The sequence below is a fragment of the Chrysemys picta genome, chromosome 2 (assembly GCF_011386835.1).
Source record: "Chrysemys picta bellii isolate R12L10 chromosome 2, ASM1138683v2, whole genome shotgun sequence".
NCBI lineage: Eukaryota > Metazoa > Chordata > Testudines > Emydidae > Chrysemys > Chrysemys picta.
This window is the reverse complement of record NC_088792.1, coordinates 39,321,246-39,345,340: the sequence shown is the minus strand read 5'-3', so window position 1 is coordinate 39,345,340 and position 24,095 is coordinate 39,321,246. Positions and strand designations below refer to the sequence as shown.

At 39.6% G+C, this 24,095-nt stretch overlaps 1 protein-coding gene across 3 annotated transcripts in view; it reads right to left on the bottom strand.

Annotated features, from left to right (window-relative positions):
- The window catches only part of NEBL (nebulette), a 389,302-nt gene that overhangs the window by 161,643 nt on the left and 203,564 nt on the right, over positions 1-24,095 (bottom strand). The window lies entirely within an intron of this gene.

Below are 24,095 nucleotides of genomic sequence, written 5' to 3'. Positions count from 1 at the left end.
TTAAATCACTGCTGGAGGCCTGGTGCCGCTACCCCGATATAACTGGGTTTCACCTATAATGCTGTAGGGATTTTTGGCTCCCACGGACCGCGTTATATCGGGGTACAGGTGTATTTATTTTTCAAATACTCAGAGAAAATATACAGAAAATAAGAGGCGTGTTTAAAGCATCATACACACTCTCCAAATTCTTAGGGGCACTAGTTACAGAGGTAAATTATTCATAGATTTTAAGGCCAGAAAGGACTGTTCTTCTATCCAGTAATTCCTGCATCAAGTCCAGTAACTTGTGAATGAACTAAAGTATATTGTTCGAAAGAGAGCCAAATCTTGACTTAAATATTTTGAGCAATGGAGAATTCACATTCCTTGGTAAGCTATTCCAATGGTTAGTTACTTCTTCTGTTGTTGGGGGGAAAGTGTGCCTTATTTCTAATTTGAATTTGACTAGTCTCAGCTTCTAGCCACTGGATTGTGTTATGCTTTTCTCTAGTAGATTAACTTTTTTCAGATATCTTCTCTCCATGTAGGTAATTCTAGATCATGGTCAAGTCAGTTTTTTAACCTTCTCTTCAATTAAATTAAAAACTGAGCTCTTTAAGTCTTTCACTGTAAGGCTGGTTTTCCAGTCCTCAAATCAGTTCTTCTCCAATTTTTAATATTTCTCTGAACCAGAAATAGACACTATTCCAACGGTGGCCTCACTAACACTGAGATAATCATCATTTCTATTCAGTATTCCCGCAGTTTATACATCAAAGATCACATTAACCATTTAGCCACAGCATTGCTAGTGAGAGTCATGTTCAATTGGTTATCCATGACCCTCAACTCCTTCTCAGAGTCTCTGCTCTGAGGATACAGTACCCCACCCTGTACTCATGTCATATTCTTTGTTCCTAGATATATGACCCTTCATTTGGCCATATTAAAATACTTAGTGTTTGCACCAAGTTTACCAAGTAATCCAGCTCGCTCTGTACATATCTGCCCTCATCATTAATTACCACTCCAGCAATATTAGTGAAAACTTTATCAACAATTATTTCATATTTTCCTACATAGCACTGCTAAAAATATTATTTAGCTTAGAGCTGAAAACCAATCCCTGTAGTACCCCACTAGAAACATGCCCATTCCAGGATGATTTCACATTAAGAATTATGTTTTGAAATCTATGTTTTGTGCTCCACTCTGTGTTTGTCTCCTGTTAACCTGCCTTCTTCCAGAGCTGCAGAGTGGAGAATCACTCTTGCCCTGCATAAGAGAACAGAATGGTCCCCACACTCCAGAAGATTTTAAGGATACATACAGAGGTTCCAGAGGTAGTAATATTCTTATTTCCTCAAAAGGCCTCCCTGATAACATCATTTCCCACAAGCCACTCTAAATTACTTTCTGAGTGTCTATCTTCACCCTCAAAAAATCTGTCTATTGGATACCCACTAGGTCCAATCCCCCTTCCCTTACTAATGTAAACCATTGTCTTCAATGGGACTGACCCTTAGAGTAAGGGGCATAATATATCATTTCAATCACTATTTATTAGATTCCCAAAAGTCATTATTGGGAGTACTTGGATAAAAAGAATTTTTCCATATGTATTTGAAAGTGATGAGGTTTAGTCCAGACAATAGTTAAAAGGATGGGTGCTTTAAGTCTCCTTACCTCAATTATTTGTATAATATTTCTCCTCCCCTGGTAGCATTCACTTCTAATCTGACGTTCAAGATGCCCAGTGAATGGGTTATGAATTGAAGAGGGGAAGCTGATTTTGTCAGGGATTACATAGGAGGCAGGGGAAATGGCTTATAAATACAACATTAAATAGCATGAGTACAAAAGAATTAGGAAGACCATGTCAAGAAGATGTGTATTATATTGAAACCAATTGATCATGGCTTGTTTTGTTTATAAAAGCAAGCTAAAATAAATTAACCTTTATTGTGACAAAACAACAGGGGAAAAAGTCTAGCTTAAAACTCTTTTTGGTCACAGTTGCTTTGTTTTATTGTTTAATATACCAGTTACTTTAGTCAAAATGATAGGGAATGTTTTTATTTAGCTAAGTATTTATTTATCTAAGGAATTTTATGAGCATACACTTGTGAACAGACATTGAGACAAGTAGCACCGGCTCTGTAAAAGATACTTTTTTAATCTTTAAACTAGCTGTGTTACACGTGTTAAAAATAAAATATACATGTTGGGCAATGTAACAATCTCAGTAATGCACTCAGAATTCTGTGTGTGTGCTGTTTAATAAATAACTACAAATCTGCTCTGCAACAGAAGACACAATAGAATTCCAGTACTGTCGTAGTTGTATGCCAAGGTGTCAAGGTCACTCCTAGTATCTGTGAATATGAGTGTAAATGAAATCATAATTGCAGATCAGCAAAAGGTGAACTGCAAAGCCAAAAGGGAAACTGAGTGAAGCACAAAAATATGTGCTAGATGCTCCCACTCATGAGGCTGTGCAAAATATTCACATATATGCTGTGCACATGTTTTAACTTTTGCTAATTTTCAGCCTCCGTGACTCTGCTGTGCCTTCGCTGGAGATGCCCCAGAATCCATAATTCTGAGACATCACTTTGACGCTGGCAGGCCAGATGCCCAGGCTTCTGGCATTGGCTAAGAACAGACAATCTCGTAGCTGGAGAGCAGACCAGGTCACCTGTATATTAGTTCTGCTCGAAACAGCTATTAGTATTATAAGGATGTATTTAGTGTTTACACTCTATGAAATGCTTCTATGTTGCTGCATGCATTACTCTCACTTATTATATCTATGGCTCATGTAATAAGGAAATATTTAAGTGGTTCCTCTGAAACTGGAAACCCACCCAGTCAGGAGACAAGCATTACCACGTGTGAAATACTAGTTTGCCACAGGAGGTGTTAGCTTCTGCCCAACAAAAGAAGTCCCATAGACAGCAGACAAACCACTACGGAACATCAGAGGACAAAGACTCTGTTGATTGCCCCCTACCACCGCCACTGAGAGAGACGTGCACATGAACTCGTCCCATCATCTTGAACTCTGGGGGAAGGAAATAAAAATACCTGACGAGAAGAAACTGCATCTTTTTTGACTGTTTGAATTCTGAAGGGCCAGAGACTCTAAACTGAAGCCAAAAATCCCCAGGGGCGGCCTCCTGGGGCTGCCCTGAAAGACACTTTGAACTGACAGATCACTATAATTGTGACACTCTTAGGATTTAGATGGTAACTGAATTGTGTGTATATGTTTGCTTGTTTTAACCTGTAAATAACTCTCAATCCTTTTTCCTAATTAATAAACCTTTAGATAGTTTATTACAGGATTCGCTACAGTCATTGTCTTTGTTGTAAGATCTAGGGTACCAACTGATCTGGGATAAGTGACTTGTCTCTTGGGACTGGAAGCAAGCTGAATGTCGTGTGATTTTGGTGTAAGTGACCATTTATCACAAAGTTCAGTTTGTCTGGGTGGCAAGATAGGTTTGAGGGGACTATCTGGGACTCCATGGTAAGACTGTTACAGCAATCCAAGCGTTCACATTTGTTACTGGCTTGGTGACATCTAATTATAGAACATGCCACCAGTTTGGGGTGTCTGCCCTGTTTTTGATAGTCTGACCTGAGGTATTCACAGTCGTGAGCCACTCCAGACAGCGTGACAATCACATATACTATAAGACTCCATGCAAACACTGTTCTGCATTATCTTTTGTAAACTCAGAAGAGCCTACAGAATTTTAGAAAGGAAAGTTAATTATTTATATGATGGATACCCCTCTCACAGGTAGGTAAGACAGACATATAGCACATATTTCTGTGCTTAACTCCAATTTCCGTTTGGCTTTGCAGCTGGCAAGACAATACCACTGTAGATGAGAGCACACAAGCTAATAAACTAGACTAGATGCTTCAAAGGGATAGGTCAGTAATAATTAAACTGAATATCCTCTGACCAGAAGGATGAACAAAGTGGCTACTAGATGCTGCTTCCAGATTCTGACCCTAAAGATTTTATGATTTTTCAGTTACTCAAAAAGTCTCAAAATTGTTATTCATCAGAAAAAAAATAGTGTCCAGACTTTAGGCCCCAGTCCTGCAAACACATGAGTCACTCTACTGACAGGTTGTCCCACTGAGCTCATATGAATAGTTACTCATGTGTGTAAATGTTTCTATAATCATGGCCTATGTTCATAAATAGAGTTGTTCCAGGCTTTCAAAGCTGATGTGAAGGCTAGAGACACTGAAAAAGGAGGTTTGGCTTATTTGAAGCTACATACATTCAGAACTTTATTTTTATTTCATTGTAAATAAATATGTACAATTACAGTGTTTACATTTTTTGTTTATAGGTTACAGATTTTGCACCAAGCCAGAAATCTCTCACATATTAATGAGGGCCACTGCTTTTATTTTTTTTAAATCCCACATTGTAAATAAGGATTAAGAGCAAAATTCCTCTCTAAACTCCACAATGGAGATCTCAGCTGGGATAGTTTGCTTTCCTAGATACATATATTGCCCAGTATCTTAAAACAAACAAAACATACTAGCATTAATGACTATTTTCTTTTTTATTTGTTTTAGACAAAGTATAATGTCACCACTTCAGCCATCTGTATTTTGATCATAAAATTAACTTATTTTTAATTAGACTTTTTAAAAATAGTTCTAGGAAAAGTCCATATTCCAACAAATGAATGAATGAATGAATGAATGAATGAGATTGAACCAGAAACACAGTGAAGGCAAATAACAGCGAGAATTTAAGGAGCCTTTGCATGAACAAGACTTTTGTGACAACAATAGAAGATTAAAGCAAAGCAATCTTTTTAAAAGGTCATTCTAATAAAGAATGAATGACTGAAATTAACTCCTAAAACGGGAAATGAGTGCAATGGAGAAGGAAATACAGACCTGTGTTTGAGTTTGGGTTTTTTTTTTAATAATCTGATTATTAGTGGCCCTGGATTTCGCAGCAACAGATTTCCTTTAAAAGAACTATCACTGCAGCAAAGGTAAAATACAATAGCACATAAATTAACTTAGAAGAAACCATATTACGCAGATATTTTTAAATGTCTATTGGGACACAAAGGTTTGCTTAACATTTATTCTGTTTTATTAGCAGCAAAGTACCACTTTACTCACCCAATAGATCTCAAGCTTCAAACTTGAATTCAGAAAGTTAAATCTACAGTGCACTCATTAGATGCCAATGTCACCTGACGTGGTGACTGTAACATAAATAAACATTGCTCTCAGCAATTAGAAATATACCTGTCTGCAGACAAGTGAATTTTCCCTGATGCTACAGATTTGATTAAAAAACAGCCACAGAAACTTAACTTTTCACCATCAAAAAGCATCATGAAAACTGAAACACCCCTTACATATTAGGGCAAAAAAACCTTTTGTAAATCTTTGACCATTAGTAATAGTCTGTAGTTCATATTAGAGCATATTGGGTGTGCTACCATATGCTACCAACATGTCTAAAGCACTAAGAAAAGGAATGCAGAAACCACACAACCACAAGTTCATTGAAGTAGGATCCTATCCCAAGTCAAAAAGAAAAAATTCAATGGTTAGCAAAGCATGTCAACAGAGCAAATATCAAGTACTGCAGATGAAACCACCACAATTCCTTCCCCATAGCAGCAGTCAAGGATGAGGAAATTTCACACCAGTAAATGGGAAGTCACAGTGCATTACAAGGAAAGGAGGAATAAGGGAGGAGCAGAATAGCCCCTCCTTTTTTGTGCATCCCCAAAATATGGACCAGCTCATGAGCCAGCAGTTCACTAGCAGGGAATATAGGGTAGCTGATCAACCACTTGGAGCCCTTTGATCTTTCCTCTCTGCCTTATATGTTCCAGGGGCAAAGGAGGGTTGAAGGATCAGATTCTGGTGCATGTGTCATGGGACAGACAGGCAAGCGACAAACACCTCCCATTTAGTCAACTTAAGGTACCTTCTCTACACACATGCACATCATACATCATTTAAAAGCTCATTATGTCTACTTTAAGATGAGTATGATGTGGAGCTGTCAAGCGGTGCTGTTAGCATAGAAATAGGGATAAACTGAAACCATTAACACATTAAAATGACCACTTTGAAATATTTGCATTAGTTTCTGTTGGTTTAATGACTATGTATTATTTCAAGACATAACACTGGATTTTTTGAGATCTCAAAACAACGTAACAACAATCTAAAGGGTAAAACAAAATCTAATAATAAATTTGTACAGGTATCATTGAAATGTAATAGAACTGGTGACATTTCTAGTCAACATCATTATCATAATCTTGTTCATCGTTATGGTCTCTGTTGAATGCGTGCGGTTTACCACAGTCTTCATTGCCTTGGCATGTACCCAGTTCTGACAGGGAAGATTGCTCTGACTACAGATACAGTTGACTGCGCAATGATTCCTACTGCTACAGACACAAATAAGATCTTGTAGAAGCTCAGATGCCATTGGGCCCTTGAAGAATACAGGAAGTAGCTCATCATCCATATTTTGCCATGCATATTGCAATTGTGATCCAATATCTGGTTTACCTACGTGCAAAGACACCCAAATCTTTTTTGCCAATATGCTCTTTTGACATGCTCTTCAAAAGTGTCCTCTCATGGTGGGAGTTTGGCCAGTGACTTGTCCTGTTAGATGGCTAGCTTGAGGCATAATCAGGTCCCTGTGGATCTCCTTTTCTTTCGCACTCTGGTCATACAGCTACATATATGCTACCGACATCCTTGCTGCAGAAATTGCAGCTTGTCCGTCACTCTCTCCCAATTTGGCAAGATCTCTGAAGTGGTACTGTTCCTTCGTTTTGACAACGTTAAACACAATTTTTTCCAATAACAAACACAAATGACACAGTCACATCCTGTTAATGTGTGTTCAGCAGGAAGTATGTTGCAGAAGTCAGGAGTGAGTGTGTCACAAATTGCAAGCATAGGAATAAAATGACGCTTGTCAGTTGTGCTGCTAATGGTGCCTATTTCAATCCACATGTTGCCTGTTCCATTTTTGGAAAGTGGTGAACAGTAAGGACCAAAACCTCTGTATCAGGAGGCCTAATTACTATGGTTCCTTTGACACTGTGATGGGGCATCAGCCCCACACTAAGGGATTAATAGAGACCTAGGAAGGCTGCACAAGAGGCAGCCAATTAGAAAGCGGCTGTAAGGAGCAGCCAGTCAGGGCCGGGCTGGCTCAGATCAGAAGGGCTGCAGATCTGGTCAGCAAATTTCAATTGAAAATATAGAAAACTATTATAATTACTTGTGAGATTCTTTGACAATTAAGAATACAAGATGTGAAAACATTTCATGTTAGTATATTGCAAAATGTTGATATTCGCCATTTTTGCCACATACTAAACAGATTTAGCATTTCTGGGAAAAAATACTTCCCATGCAAAACCAAAAAAAATCACTCTTTTAATCACAGAACCATGGAAAAGTAGTGCTGGAAGGGACCTCATGAGGTTATCAAGCCCAACCATCTGCACTGAGGTAGAACCAAGTAAGCCTAGACCAGGGATCAGCAATCTTTGGCACACGGCCTGACAGAGTGCTTACCCTGGCGGGCTGGGCCAGTTTGTTTACCTGCCGCGTCCGCAGATTTGGCCGATTGTGGCTCCCACTGGCCGCGGTTCACAGCTCCAGGCCAATGGGGGCTGCAGGAAATGGTGCAGGCCGAGGGATGTGCTGGCCGCCGCTTTCCATAGTGGAGTGCCAAACTGCGGCTAGTGGGAGCTGTGATCAACCGAACCTGCGGACGCAGCAGGTAAACAAACAAGCCCGGCCCGCCAGGGTAAGCACCCTGGCGGGCCGCGTGCCAAAGGTTGCCAATCCCTGGCCTAGACCATCATTGGCAGGTGTTTGTTCAACCTGTTCTTAAAAACATCCAAAGATGTAGATTCCAAGACCTCTCTTGGAAGCCTATGACAGAGCTTAATTACCCTTATAGTTAGAAAGTTTTTCCTGATATCTAACCTAAATCTCCCTTGCTGCAGATTAAGCCCATTGCTTCTTGTCCTGGAAACAGAGAGCAATTGATCACCATCCTCTTTATAAACCCTTTATATATTTGAAGACTGTGATCAGGTCCACGTCATTCTTCTTTTCTCAAGACTAAACATGCCCAGGTTTTTAACCTTTCCTCACAGGTCAGGTTTTCTAAACTTTTTATCATTTTTGTTGCTCTCCTCTGGATTCTTTCCAGTTTGTCCATATCTTTCCTAATGTCTGGCATCCAGAAGACACCGTACTCCAGCTTAAGCCTCACCAGTGTTGAGCAGAGTGGAACAATTACCTCCCCTGTCTTACATAAAATACTCCCTGTTAATACACTGCAGAACATTAGCCTTTTTTGCTATAACTACATCACATTGTTGACACGTCTTCAATGTGATCCACTATAACCCCCAGATCCTTTTCAGCAGCACTACCACCTAACTAGTTATTCCCCCATTTTGTAGTTGTGCATTTGATTTTGCCTTCCTAAGGGAAGTACTTTGCACTTGTCTCTTGAATTTCATTTTGTTGATTTCAGACCAATTCTCTGATTTGTCAAGGTCGTTTTGAATTTTAATTTCCAATGTGCTTACAATCCCTCCCAGCTTTGTGTCATCCACAAATTTTATAAGCATACTCTGCACTCCATTATCCAAGTCATTAATGAAAACATTGAATCATTCCAATAGTAAACAATCCTGGCCTTTGCAAGCTATCCCCGGATATAAACCTCACCCAGATCTCTAACCAGCTTCTGACATGATCTGAAATCCCTCAAAGGCAGAAGAGCCTTCCAAACCAGACCTCCTAAATGTTTGGGGTTCCCCCATCTCTGCACAGTACTTTCCAAGCGCATACTCACACTGATTCTGGATGCAGCCTTCCAAAATAACCAGAGTATAGTCAGGAATAAGTCTGCTTACTTTATAATGAGCAAATATGCTTGTGGGAAGTATCATGCAGTGATGGGCAGACATCAAACACATTGGAGATTCTGTGAATAAACCTACTATGTTGTTAGTTGGTAGCTTTGACCAAAAAACACATATGAAGGTGTTCAAATTAACATAAACAGTAAAAACTGTAGTCAGTCATGTTGCAGTGTTTCTGGAACTGTGCAAAAATTACACTTCCTTATTTTTTATGGCATCACTTGATATCTCCACCTTATACCTCATCTACACGTAAATAAAATGAGTTTTTAAATGACATCTGATGTGTTTGGGTGTAGCATGGGTACACAAAACTCTAGAAATATAGTGCTTTTTGGAGAACTGCTGCATGCCTAAGAAATGAGGATGCAACCTTACTTCTGAACTTCCTGACATTTATGCAATTAAAATGTCAACTTATTGAATAATTCCATTTTTGCAAAAAATGTTCCACTTTAGAAGTGAAGTAATGGAAAGACCAGTTAGAATTCAAAGGAGAATGTATCCACTGGGTGAAAGATTCATTGCAAAGGTGTTTAAATTATAGCATTCTCCAAAATTGGAACAATTTTATGAAACTTCCAAGTTTTTCAAGGAAAGTTTGCACAAAAATTGAGAAACCAAAATCAGAATCTCAAAATCTCTGAAAAAGCTGACAAGATCAGAACGTTAGTGGTGTCCCCATAAATGCAGCATGGTCTAGGAAAACAAGCGCAGGGTTGAGAGCAAGTTGGTCTGAGGTATAATCTTAGGCTGTAAGTTCTTCAGAGCAGGGACCATGCCGACTTCTATATCTGTACAGCAATTAACATATTTCTGGGCACTACTGTAATAAGTATAAATGCTATTAGTATTAATAATTATACCCAGCTATTTCACTGAATGGCCTTAAAATAATTTGCACTTAAAATAATGGCTGGGTCACTACAAAAAGTAATTTTCCCTCTGTTGTTACTCACACCTTCTTGTCAACTGTTGAGAATAGGCCACTTCCACTTTGATTGAATTGGCTTCTTTAGCACTGACCCCTCACTTGGTAAGGCAACTCCCATCTTTTTGTGTGCTGTAATATATATACTACTTACTGTATTTTTCACTCCATGCTTCTGATGAAGTGGGTTTTAGCCCCCAAAAGCTTATGCCCAAATAAATTTAAGTCAAGTCTCTAAGGTGCCACAAGAACTCCTCATTGTTTTTGCTGATACAGACTAACACAGGTACCACTCTGAAACCTTGCACTTTTATATTACTTTCCAAACATTACTGAGTTATGAAGTAGCTAAAAATTATGATCCCCATTTTACAGACAGGCAAACAGACTCAAAGAGCTTTGAGTTACTTCAAGTTACATCACAAGCATCAGAGTTAAGATTAGAGCACAGGTCATGTGGTTCCCAGAACTATGAAAGGTCTGTTAGACCAGTCTGCCTCCAAGGCAAATCATTCAAACTTACTGGCGGTTTCCAAACCCCAGAAATGAGGATAAAACACTACTTTGCCTACCACCTACTTGTGGCCATCCTAAATCCTGGTGTGTTTCTTGTTTTGTTTTAATCTCATCTGTGGTAAAACACTGCCCCATTTTATAATTGGGAAAAACTAACACAGAGGAATGTTGAGTGACTTGTCAAAGTCAAGTAGGCACATGCCTAATGATTGTGAGACCTGACTCTCATACCAACAGCCAGTATCTTGGGGACTATATTAACAAGTTTATTTTAGGCTAATTTTAAGTTATAACTATGTAGAAATTGGATTTAAAGAGAATAGTTTTGAATTTAACCAAAAATTATTATAGTTACAAATGTTCAGTGAAGTATTGATGGTTTCTTTTCAAAGGCATGCCACAAAGTTTGCCTGAAAACATAGAACCTCCAGGACAGTTTCTCCCATGGGGTTGGCTCTATGACATTTATGGATAATGGTCAATAGTCTTCAATCCATATGCAATCTTCTTTCATATGAAGTAAGGGAATATAACACTTTGTGACAACTAGCCCTCTTTGATATTTTCCAATATTCATAACAAATTACTCAATATTCATGAAAACCATTTCACTTACATGATAATGTTATTAATTATGTTCCTGTAACCCCATAGCATACACAGAACCCGTTGAAGTCAATGACAGTTTTGCCTGTGAAAGGACTACAACATGAGATCCTTTATAATACTGATAGCAAGCATTTTACAAAAATGAAAGTAAGCACCTGAAAAGCATCTGGGATAAATTTAACAAATAATTTAAGTCTACTGCGATTATTTACATAATGTCCTATGCTAAAGAATGAATGTTCTAATTAGTAGCAATTGATTGAGGATGTTGGAGACATTTAAAATCTTAATTTAAAAAAAAATTGTCCACTGCTCCTTTTTACTGAATTTCTATTTTAAAAAAAAATAAGTAACAGGCCTCCAATTACATCCAAGAAAGCTTTAGTATTTTCATTTTCTTTCATAGAATCACAATGAGCCTCTGATGTTATGATTCTTCACTTGGCTCATCAGTGCCTAACTTTGCAACATAAGGTACCTTTGATTTTGTTACCACTATTGAACAAACAAAATGTTCTAGTAGTTCACTTAATTTTGATGTACACTTCAGTTATAAAATTATGACATGAAAGGAACCACACAGAAGTGCGACATACTGAGGACAGTTTGATTACTGAATCACTTTCTGGATTTGTGTCTGAGACTCCTGTTTGAGAAGAAAAAATGAAAATGACTTAGATAAAAAACTCTAATCATTATATATCCTGCACAATAGAGAAGAATGCATTTTAGTTGGTGATGTCAATGGTATTATTACTTCAATACAGAACCTTCCATTAGTACCAATAATAAATAGAAATCTCAATTCAGACTTAGTCCAGCAGTGACTATTTAAACTCTAGAAAGGACAATCTGTTCTTTTGGTGGAAGGAGGAAGACCTTTCCTTATATCTATCTGCCACACTACTGGACTCTGACGGTATACTGCTATTTATAATTGATTACCAAAAGACATAGCGGTCGAAATAATTTGGAAACTGGGATGAACCATTAGTTAACCATCTCAAATGTGCACCAAACCATCATGCAAAACTTCCTTTGGAAATGACAATAAATTCACAGTTGTGGATTTCCTCCCTCCCAAGGCCCAGGCCTTAAGGCAGAAAAAATGTAGGCGGGTACAGTGTGTGAGGGTTTTGCAAGGGGTAGTGTGTGTGTGTGTGTTGTGCAGGGGGGTATAGTGTGTGTGGGGGGTGAGTGCTAGACTGTCACATAACCCGATACTCTGTGATCCTCCCTTCCACCCGCCCCCATTTATTTCCCTGCAGAGTCTGGCCTGGGAAAGTGCAGCCCAGCCCCCTGGTTCTGGCCCACTGGGAATTCAGCCCCCACCAGCCTGGCAGGCACCCATCCGACAGTTGTGCTGGGCTGAGTGGGCACTGCCCTGAGGCACAGAACAAAGGCTGCCATTCCCCACGCCCCCTCACTGGGCAACCTGCCTCTCCTCCCAGTCTAGCTTGTTGGGCTCAAATTGCATGGGGGCTGTGGCTGATGTGTCCCAAGCATGCCCTGAGCCCTCCCCCCCGGTTCTATGCAGCCCCCCCAAACACACCCAGCTCCCCATTCTGTGTAACCCTCCCAAACTCGCCCAGCCTCCCCATTCTGTGCAGGCCCCAAACATGCTCAGCTCCCCGCTCTCATCCGTTCTGTGCAGCCCCCCCCAAATACGGGCCTCGGAGGAAGAGGTTGAATGGGGACGGGGCCTCAGAGCTGAGCTACAGTCCAGGTGCCAATGGCCCCCACTTCTAGGGAGCTTTCGGCGCAAAGTCCACCAGGCGCAAAGTCATCGGACTTCAAAAGGGAGGTGACCCACGCTGCATCTGGCATTTTCCCCCTGCATGACCAGCCTATTTTATTTTGGGAAGGCTCAGCCTCCTGAAGCCTCTTTTATGCACCTCCTATGTGTGTGGCATATTGGAACATGTGTTAAGTGTTGCCTAGACAACGAAATCTATATAACATTATCACTTATTTTCCAGACAGTTCTGTAGCTTGCTGCAGTCCTTACACAGACAGGATCTTCCAAATTGGATATCTGACTATAGGATCAAGCCCAAATTAGTTTAACATACCAAATATACTTAAATGAAGAAAAATGTAAAACAGTTAAATCAATGATGACTAGACAGTACCATACCTGTGCAGTAAACATGAAGTGAATTAACCTAAATTTGCTATGTGGTTTGCTGCAGAGGCCTGCTAAATAACATGCACATTTTTTTTAAATGAACCCCATAGAAATGATATTTGGCATTTTTTCCCCCATAGATATGACAGCACTATGAAATGAAGTAAGAACTAACATGTTGAGAATAATCATTGACTAATTTTCTGATCTGTAATTGTGTATTTTGTAGGTGTGGGAGGATGGGTATGAAGAATTTCATGGAGATAGAATAAATTAACACTGCTGCCGAATTTAATGGCTCTTGCTGTAGAATTTGGTCCCACTAGGCTGCAGATTATATGGTGCCCTGGCTTCAACCTTATGCATGCACTTGAAATTGTGGATTTGTCACTTACTATTAGATATACAATATGATTAAACATTCACTGCTCTTGTAAATTAAGTTTAGCTGTTGTTTTCCTCCAATAGGGAATGAAATTCAACCCTTCAGAAATATCTCCAGCAAAGTCCGCACCACTACCATCTAGAACATCTCTGGATACTGAATCATACCCAACGGCAACTATCGTAACATCAGAAAACATCCTGTGTAACGTAATTGAAGTCCTCTTTCAACAGGAAATGCTAGCATAACCCCACTCTCTTAAAACCTTGAGAATGTATATGGAAAAGAGTTGAGCAATCCCTCCAATTCCTATTAGCTATGTATTCTAGTGCATAACTAAACATTATGATGAGCAGTCAAAGGAATGTACTAATTTGATCCAGCATATTTTACCATTTTTCACAGCAACTTCTCCACTGTGGAATCTGTCTCTTATTTCTGCAAAGCCCAAGAAAAAAACAAAAAACAAAAATACCCAAAACAAAACCAAATTGCAAAATATTTCAGGTTTTCACAAAAATATTGGGGTTGCTAGCAGAGACTGGAGAGAAAGCCTTTTAAAAAAGCACACAAACCTACATAGTAATTCAGATAATACTGAGAGTAAAATGGGTAAGAAAATAGTAGTAGTCTCATTCTAATCTGCTTATTGAAAGGGCAAACTCTTATCCTCTGACATCTTTGTAGGCACAAGCAGAAATATCACATGCAAACTTTCCCCACCTCCCCCCTTACATTAGGGAGGTTAACAAGTTTAATCACATTGACTTAATAAAGTGTTGGCTTTGTCACAACTAATGCAGCCACTGACAGGCTAAGGAAATGTAGTCATTTGTGCTAACATGCAAAAAAAAAAAAAAAAAAAAAAAAAAAAAGAACTGAGTGTCATAGATGACCGAATAGCCCTACCTTCAAGGTCAGTGAAGTCTGAAAACATTACAGTGGTGAGACATTCAGATCACTAGGGATCAGGATTTGAGATGGCTTTAGAAGAAGCAGAGCATCTTGTTCTTCAGCAGGAGATACACTGCTTAAAATACCACTCTAGCAACTGCTAAACAGCACAAAAGTATTAGAAAGAAGAATTAAAGGCTGAAGTGTTGGAAATATGAACAGTCTCATATCCATCCAGAAAAACAAAAAGTAAACTTTTTATTGTAAGAAGGTACACAGGAATGCCTGAAAAAGCCTAGATTCTGGGCTTCAACTTTTAAGCCACTTCATTTCAGCTCATTTTGAAAATTTTACTTTACTAAGTGTTCCTTTTTTTACTACACACAAATACACTCACTTCACAAGTATTCATTGGTTAAAATCAGAAATGGGGCCTTATTTCTTTATTATTTAAAAGATATTGTAATTCTATAAATAAAAATAAAAAGTCTATTACATAAAATATATTCATTTAATTATTTACCTGAAAACCTGATTTTACAACAAAATTAATTACTTCATTTACCTCATAGTGTGAGGTACTGAAAAGCCATTGAAAGAAAAAAAAATCTGCTTTCAGTAACTTTCTGATTCTTGACATGATTTAGTAACTTAGTAACTCAAAGTCAAATGCAATACATTTAACATAATTTACTAGCTCATGCTGTGTATCGGAAACTTGCCGAGTTCCCTTTCCCCTTATGTTGTGAAAACTACTAAAGGCCCATGTTTTAAATGCAAGGCTTTAATCAGACTTTCAAATTCTTTAGTCAGAACCCCAAGATAGTAATTAAGTAGTTATTCTGAAAAACTTTTCAAATGCCTTTATAACTAACTGTTATTGCAATGCTCCTTCTACAAAGTACATCTCTACCCCGATATAACAAGAATTCGGATATAATGCGGTAAAGCAGTGCTCCAGGGGGGTGGGGCTGTGCACTCCAGCGGATCAAACCAAGTTCGATATAACGTGGTTTCACCTATAACGCAGTAAGATTTTTTGGCTCCCGAGGTCAGCGTTATATTGAGGTAGAGGTGTATAGCCTAGGGAAGCATAGAGACGAGATACCATTGCAACATTCTTTAGTTGCAAAGGCAAAAAAGAAGGACATAAGTAGGTGCGTCAAAATGGCAGTTACATGTCTGTGTACCAGTTTTAGCCTCTGGATATAGTATTTGAACTTCCTATTAAATATGTGCACATCCCAGCTCTACATTATATTACAAATGTCTTTGTTGACAAGACATACAAACAATTATAAATTAAGAAAAGATCCATGAGATTGTGTCTTCCACATAGAAAACTAGTAATTCAAGAAACTACTAGATAGTTTCCTCATGTGATAAAACTTTGCCTTGGCCTTGCAATTCAACATGAATATTGTTCCATACCTCTTGAGATTTGGGAACTTCTCTCTTATTTGCTCAATCTTTTTCCTCTGTGCCTCCTAACCAGATGACTTTGTTAAATCATAAGAAGAAAATCAGGTCCTCCTCCTTCCCTCTAGACAGGAAGGAGTAGTTTGGTCATTGAAAAATAGAACATTCTTACTGAATTAGAGGATTCCTCATGCAAAGCATCCCACAAACCCAAATACAAGGATTCATTTAAGTGATTTATCACTTGTTATATAGTGACCGAAATGAACACAATGCTGTAATGGCCCTGACTTTGGACTTGAGTACCACTGCTCTAATTTATCCTAAAGAAACATTTTAATTGCTTCTCTGTAATGCTTAGACTTGTTAAGGAAAAATTATTTATTTACGGTTGCTGTCCAAATAATTGGGCTATTTCATCTAATTGCACTTAAATTCTACAGTTTTGCAACCAATTTACAATTAGCAGGCATTTCTCATGAATGTTGACCAAATTATATAATATAGAAAATTCATGCCTTTGGGGATTTTTCTTGACTGCTTGTTTTGTGTCTATCACACAGCATAATTTCATATTGTCAGCATAATGAACAATGTTACAGTCATCCTGTCAACGTTATTTATTTAAAACAGAATCAGAGAGATGACTACAACTTTGATACATGTTTTAACACGGTAAGTTCTATGACTTTTGGTAATCGGACAACTTCCAATCAATGCCTATTTTATTATAAATCATGGCTCTATCTTTAAATCTTAAAAGTTGACTCTTTTAGAAACTTTATAAAAAGACTTTCTGAAATTATATGTAAACCCATGTAGCATATAGCACTGTTATACAAATTATTTGTTATAAAAATAGAGAAAGAAGAGCTTTTCTAACCTAGTCTGTAGAATAAATTCTGACAGGTTTCAGAGTAGCAGCCGTGTTAGTCTGTATCCGCAAAAAGAACAGGAGTACTTGTGGCACCTTAGAGACTAACAAATTTATTTGAGCATAAGCTTTCATGGGCTGTAGTTAGTCTCTAAGGTGCCACAAGTACTCCTGTTCTTTTTGCAGAATAAATTCTGATATCCTATATGCTAAATTAATAAGCGAGCCTGTAATTTAAAAATTATCACTTTGTAACATACCTGAGGCCTGTTCTTGAATGTAGGTACCATATATGTTTGATTCTAATTCTGGACCTTCACTTCACTTAAAATATTTCCTCTAACCCCAGAAATCTTCCAAGATAACTCTGATCTCGGAATTGTAAGGTTTCTTTTGGAGGCCACTTATCATTATTCACAGGTTCAAAGAGAACCTTTCAACAATAATAAAGTCTTCCAAGGTCTGTTGTTGGTTTCCAAAGCCCCTATTCAAGATACAATGTACTTTTATCTGACAAAACAGTACTTTCATTTCAGACCATCTGCTGACGTGGAGTTTCTCTCGCATATTTTTAGCTTACCAGTAGAGCAGCTCAATATAAATGTAGGTATAATATCTGTCAAATTTCAACAGATTTTTTCTCACTTGAGAGCTCATGTGAATTTGTATGTATAATATAATTACACGTGGAACAGATAGTGATGGCTATAGTTAAGGCTGCTCAACGCCTTGCAGTATAAGGATCTATTTTCAATTACACTGGTCTACAATTTTTGAGAAGTCGTCTGCTTCAGAGATAAAATGTGCTATTTATTATGTATTTTGATGTGCTGAATTCAAATATGACAATTAAAACAACTGATTGGCTACTGTTTCTAAGATATTTAAGTTTTTACATTTTATGTCTATGTATATTGTATAGATAGTAGAGTTTTAATCATTAATTGTAAACCTAGGTCTTTTCATGTGTTTATGGTTGCTTTACATGATAATAGTTCACCTGTCCTGTTTATGTAACACTTTAAAAATCAGCAAAAGGGTTATATAAATAACATTTATTATGAAACAAAAGGCAAAAAACTATTATGTACATAGTTTAGTCCTATTCAGTGTCTACTCGGCGCTTCTTGGCTTGTCTCTTGTATTCATTAAATGGAGCATCTCTTGTCACTGTCCAGCAATAGTCTGCAAGCATTGATGGGCTCCATTTGCCCTGATAGCATTTCTCCATTGTTGCAATGTCCTGGTGAAATCGCTCGCCGTGCTCGTCGCTCACTGCTCCGCAGTTCGGTGGAAAAAAATCTAGATGAGAGTGCAAAAAATGTATCTTTAGTGACATGTTGCAACCAAGGCTTTTGTATGCCATGAGGAGGTTGCCCACCAACAACCTGTAGTTGTCTGCCTTGTTGTTTCTGAGAAAATTTATTGCCACTAACTGGAAGGCTTTCCATGTCATCTTTTCCTTGCCACGCAATGCATGGTCAAATGCATCACCTCGAAGAAGTTCACGAATCTGAGGACCAACAAAGACACCTTCCTTTATCTTAGCTTCTCTTACCTTAGAAATTTTCCAAGGAGGTACTTGAAAGCTGCTTGTGTTTTGTCAATGGCCTTGACAAAGTTCTTCATCAGACCCAGCTTGATGTGTAAGGGTGGTAACAAAATCTTCCTTGATTCAACAAGTGGTGGATGCTGAACACTTTTCCTCCCAGGCTCCAATGACTGTCGGAGTGGCCAATCTTTCTTGATGTAGTGGGAATCTCTTGCACGACTATCCCATTCGCAGAGAAAACAGCAGTACTTTGTGTAGCTAGTCTGCAGACCAAGCAAGAGAGCAACAACCTTCAAATCGCCACAAAACTGCCACTGATGTTGGTCATAGTTTATGCACCTCAAAAGTTGTTTCATGTTGTCATAGGTTTCCTTCATATGGACTGCATGACCAACTGGAATTGATGGCAATACATTGCCATTATGCAGTAAAACAGCTTTAAGACTCGTCTTCGATGAATCAATGAACAGTCTCCACTCATCTGGATCGTGAACGATGTTGAGGGCTGCCATCACACCATCAATGTCGTTGCAGGCTACAAGATCACCTTCCATGAAGAAGAAGAATGGGACAAGATCCTTTTGACTGTCACGGAACATGGAAACCCTAACATCACCTGCCAGGAGATTCCACTGCTGTAGTCTGGAGCCCAACAGCTCTGCCGTACTCTTGGGTAGTTCCAAATCCCTGACAAGGTCATTCAGTTCACCTTGTGTTATGAGGTGTGGTTCAGAGGAGGAGGATGGGAGAAAATGTGGGTCCTGTGTCATTGATGGTTCAGGACCAGAAGTTTCATCCTCTTCCTCTTCCTCGTCTGACTCAAGTGAGAAGGATTCTGGTGCATCAGGAACCGGCAGTCCTTCTCCGTGGGGTACTGGGCGTATAGCTGATGGAATGTTTGGATAATGCACATCCACTTTTTCTTCTTTGACACACCTTTCCCAACTGGAGGCACAATGCAGAAGTAACAATTGCTGGTATGATCTGTTGGCTATCTCCAAATCATTGGCACTGCAAAAGGCATAGATTTCCTTTTCCTGTTCAACCACTGGGCGAAGATTTGTTGCACAAGTGTTACAGCATATTTGTGGGGCCCACCTCTTGTCCTGATCTCCAATTTTGCAGCCAAAATAAAGGTGATAGGCTTTCTTAACCATAGTGGTTATACTGCGCTTTTGGGATGCAAAAGTCACTTCACCACAAACATAGCAGAAGTTATCTGCACTGTTCACACAAGTACGAGGCATCTCTGCTCACTTTGGCTAAACAGAAATGTGTCCCTTTGCAAAATCAAACACTGACAAATAAGAGAGCACGACACTATATGATTTCTAACACTGATATAGGGCAATTTGTTCAGCAGTGATGTAAGCTTCGTTATGATTGCATCATCCATGACTTCTAGAAATAACATGATGCAATTCATATAGCAGCTTCAGATTGCATCATTCATTGTTTTTCCTAAAAAGCAAGTACTGTCCAAACCCAGTCATAGATTTATTCATAGATCCAGTCAAAGATGTATTTTAGTCATTTCTGGTTTAAATTGAGATCCCTTCCCTTTATAACTCACTTTTCCTCCGCCATTCCCAAGTCAAGGGTCGTATATACTGACCCAATAGCATATCTTGAAAACTAGAGCCAATCAACAATTTTAAGCATCATTTTCGTTCTCAGTGACCCAGAATTAGTAAAGTTTGACTACATTTATTTCAGAAGCATTTTGACTGTAGAGCAGTGTTATTTATAACTTTTCCAAACTTAACCTACTCAAGATGACATTTTCCATTCCAGGTGTCTGCCTCAGGATGATTTATTTTGTTTTTATTTTTAAAGTTTCAGCTAAAACAGAGCAGCTGCTTCCAAAAATGAGGTTAGGAGAATATATATTCCTTTGCCCATGTTAAAAAAATTCTTGAAACTACATCATTGAGAAGGTCTAGCATCTCCATGCTTTGGAGCAGGGAGTTTAAATTTGGGAGGGGTGGTCACTGTGGTGTAGGGATGTGCCTTTTGCCATCCATGAAAATTTGCTTAAAGTTTTAAGCCTCTGAAAAATCACGGTTTCCACAAGTTCAGTAGAGATTTGCTAGAGTTTGGCAATTAAGCTCCCCAATTCCATCTCTACCGAGTATGGTCGTTCATCCCCCCCGGATCCCACAGCTCCAATATGTTGACCAGAATACCCATAACATCCCAAAAGAGCAACTGAGCATGCTCCAAACCAGGGGTGCAGGGGCTGAGCAGTACTTTTCATGCAATTGCTTCTTCCAAACATAGGGGGCTGCTGTGGCACCAAAGGTACTGAGAGCAGAGAGATACCCTGTCCTGTGTTCTCAAAATTCCTTCTGCTGGCACCCAGGTGGCATGAAGGGGAAGGAGGAAGCTACCAGACTTGAATACAGAAGGGTGAGAGGCAGGACACGAAGGCAAGGGCAGGAGGTGGGGCCAAGGTGGATGAAGAGGAACCTGTGGTGGGAGCATGGATAGAGCAAAATACCAGAGCAGAGGATAGGAACAAGAGGAGGAGAGGGGGCAGGAGCCCAGGGGTAGGTGGGACGATAGAAGCAAAGTGGAGATTGATAGGGAGAGGAGCAGAGGGAGGAGGAGAGAAGCAGTGAGGAAATGGGCAAGGGCAAGGGTAATAGCAGAAGGGGAGGACTCATGGGCAGGATGGTGAGGTGGAACAGGAGGAGGACAGTGGAAGGCTGGGGGGACAAGGGTGGGAAGTCTCTGTAACCACTAGAGAACACTCCCGTGCGTAACCTGGAATTGAACAGATTATTCCTGATTCTCCACATTCCTTTGTTGTCTAGCAAAGTGTGTGTCTCCATCCCTTCCACATAGAAAATAACAACCTAGTACTGCTACCATTTACTCCATTAGCTCAAATGTTAGGGAACTGGTACTGTGAATCTAAAGATCCCAAACCCTGCTCATGATCCATGTCTTATTCATATATGCATAGAATTTAAGACCAGAAGAGACCATTAGATCATCTAGTCTGACCTCCTGTATGTCACAGGACCTTAAATTTCATCCAGTTACCTTGTATTGATCCTAAGTTTTTATACATAAAAAGAAAGCATAAATTGTGTTTGACTAAAACATACCCACAAAGGCATACAGTCTTGAAGTGAGGACACCTAGAAATGGGGAATCTAACTATTAGAACAAACTATCAAGAGAAGTGGTAATCAACCTCACTTAAAAAATTGTTCCTTATTTCTAATTTGAATTTGTCTGTCTTCAGCTTCCAGCCATTAGTTCTTGCTATGCCTTTCTCCATTAAATTAAAAAGCCCATTAGTACCTGGTATTTTCTTCCTGTGAAGGTACTTATACACTGTAAGTCACCTCTCCATCTTCTTTCTGATAAGCTAAACAGATTGAGCTCTTTAAGTCTCTTACTGTAAAGTATTTTCTCTAGCAATCAAATCATTTTTGTGGCTCTTTTCTGTACCTGCTTCATTTTTTCTACATCCTTTTGAAAATGTGGTTACCAGAACTGAACACAATATTCTAGTATCAGTCTTTAATTACATGATCACATAATACTTTTTCCACAGGACCCCATCTCCTTCAGATCACAGGATGGGCCTTCTTTGGGGAGGAATCAGGGTTGTGTAGTGAAGGAGACTGTTCTCTGTAGGACCCCTGCCTCATTTGTTCCAGAAGCTGGCAGGAAAAAAAGGATAGTCTTGTGAGAAAAGTTGTTGAATGGCACCCCAAAGGACTGGATTGTATCCAAGGCTCTGCCCCAGAATTCCTATGTGGGGCTGGGCAAGTCAAATAAACTGAAAATTGTCTAGGTGACTGTTAAATGTTAATTTTCTGAGTAACCAACCTGAACTGCAGAAGTACTGATTTACAACTACCACAGAAGTCAATGGGAGCTGTGCTCTGAACATATAAACTGTTATATAATGATAAATACTCTGAAAAATCAGGCCAAGGCTTCTCAGATACATCAACCAAAATTAGTTGACACTTTTGACAATTTTGGCTTAAATCCTGTGTATAAAATGAAGATTATTATACACTCATCTCATGAGATGTTGTGAAGATAGTTATTTACAAACATCAATGAATTTAAAATATGACAATGAGAGCACTATAGAAATGCCCATGAGGGAATTAACACTTGTCTGTTCAGTGCTCTATTTGGATGGTATGCAGCAAATAATCGATGAGGCCACACATTGAGTGATGAGGATAAAAGGATATACTGATTAGTGGCTCATTCAGTGAACACCAGCCATGCTATGCACTGTGGAAAAAGAGTATGCACTCATGTAATTAAAGACTTGTGACAGACCCAGACCAGTGGGGTACAGGAGTCTGGTAGAGGGCAAATATACTGGTCACTGGATGAGTAGTTTTCTGTTCCCTGAGTGACCAGAGCAGGGGCTGCACTAGAGTAATCAGGAACCTGCTAGAACCAGTTAAGGCAGACAGGCTAATTAGGACACCTGGAGCCAATTAAGAAGAAGCTGCTAGAATCAATTAAGGCAGGTTAATCAGGGCACCTGGGCTTTAAAAAGGAGCTCACTTTCAGTTTGTGGTGTGAGGAGCTGGGAGCAAGAGGTGCAAGGAGCTGAGAGTGTGTGCTGCTGGAGGATAGAGGAGCACAAGTGTTATCAGACACCAGGAGGAAGGTCCTGTGGTGAGACTAAGGAAGGTATTTGGAGGAGGCCATGGAGAAGTAGCTCAGGGAGTTGTAGCTGTCATGCAGCTGTTACAGGAGGCACTATAGACAGCTGCAGTCCACAGGGCCCTGGGCTGGAACCCGGAGTAGATGTCGGGCCTGGGTTCCCCCCAAACCTCCCAATTGACCTGGACTGTGGGTTCTTCCAGAGGGGAAGGTCTCTGGGCTGTTCCCTAACCCACATGGTGAATCTCTGAGGCAAGAAAATCCGCCAATAAGCGCAAAATCCCCACCAAGATAGAGGAGGAACTTTGTCACAGACTATATTACAATGCATACATAGAAGGGGGCAGGATTAAGATTTCACAGGCAGCCTTAATTCTTGCATTTCTTAACTTTTGTGTGCTTGATGTTGTTGCAACCTTAACAATTTTTTTAGAATGGGTTTTTGATGGACTATACATCAAAACTTTGTTTTATATGCTGGAATTTTATACATTCTAAAACACATTCTTGAAGTTTTCCAAATGCTTATTTAATACATTCTATTTAACATATATTATTTAAATTGTGTTTTTCCCTGCATCTCCAGTCCTGAATCATGTGTTTAGTCACTTTCCAGATTTTTCTTTTTATCCATGCTACAAATTTTTGGAACCTGTTCACAATAAATATTCACAGTCACAGAGAGGAGTAATTGGCTCTTTTGCTGAGTCACTTTCATGTCATGTGCCAGGACCCTGCTGATGGAGGCAGAATTATTTCTGCCTTCTTACTGTGATAAGGTTACCATATTTTAATCTTAAAAAAAAGGAGGACACTCCATGGGTGCTCTGCCCCTTCCCTTCCCTGCCCCAACTCCGCCCCTTCCCCAAAGTCCCGCCCCCCCTGAATGCTCCACCCCCTCCCCTGCTTCCCGCGAATGAAATGTTTGCAGGAAGCCTGAAACAGGGAGGCAGCAGGTAAGCTGGGGCTGGGGCTGGAGCAGGGCGGCCCAGTCCGGCCGAGCGGCCCCGGCCCTCCCGGCACCGCTGGCCCCCGGCCCCACCTGGCCCAGCACTGCCGGGCCCGCCCGCCCTCCCTATTTTCCCGGATATGTCTGGCTTTTTGGGAATTTCCTCCTGGACGGGATTTGAGGCCCAAAAAGCCAGACATGTCTGGGAAAATC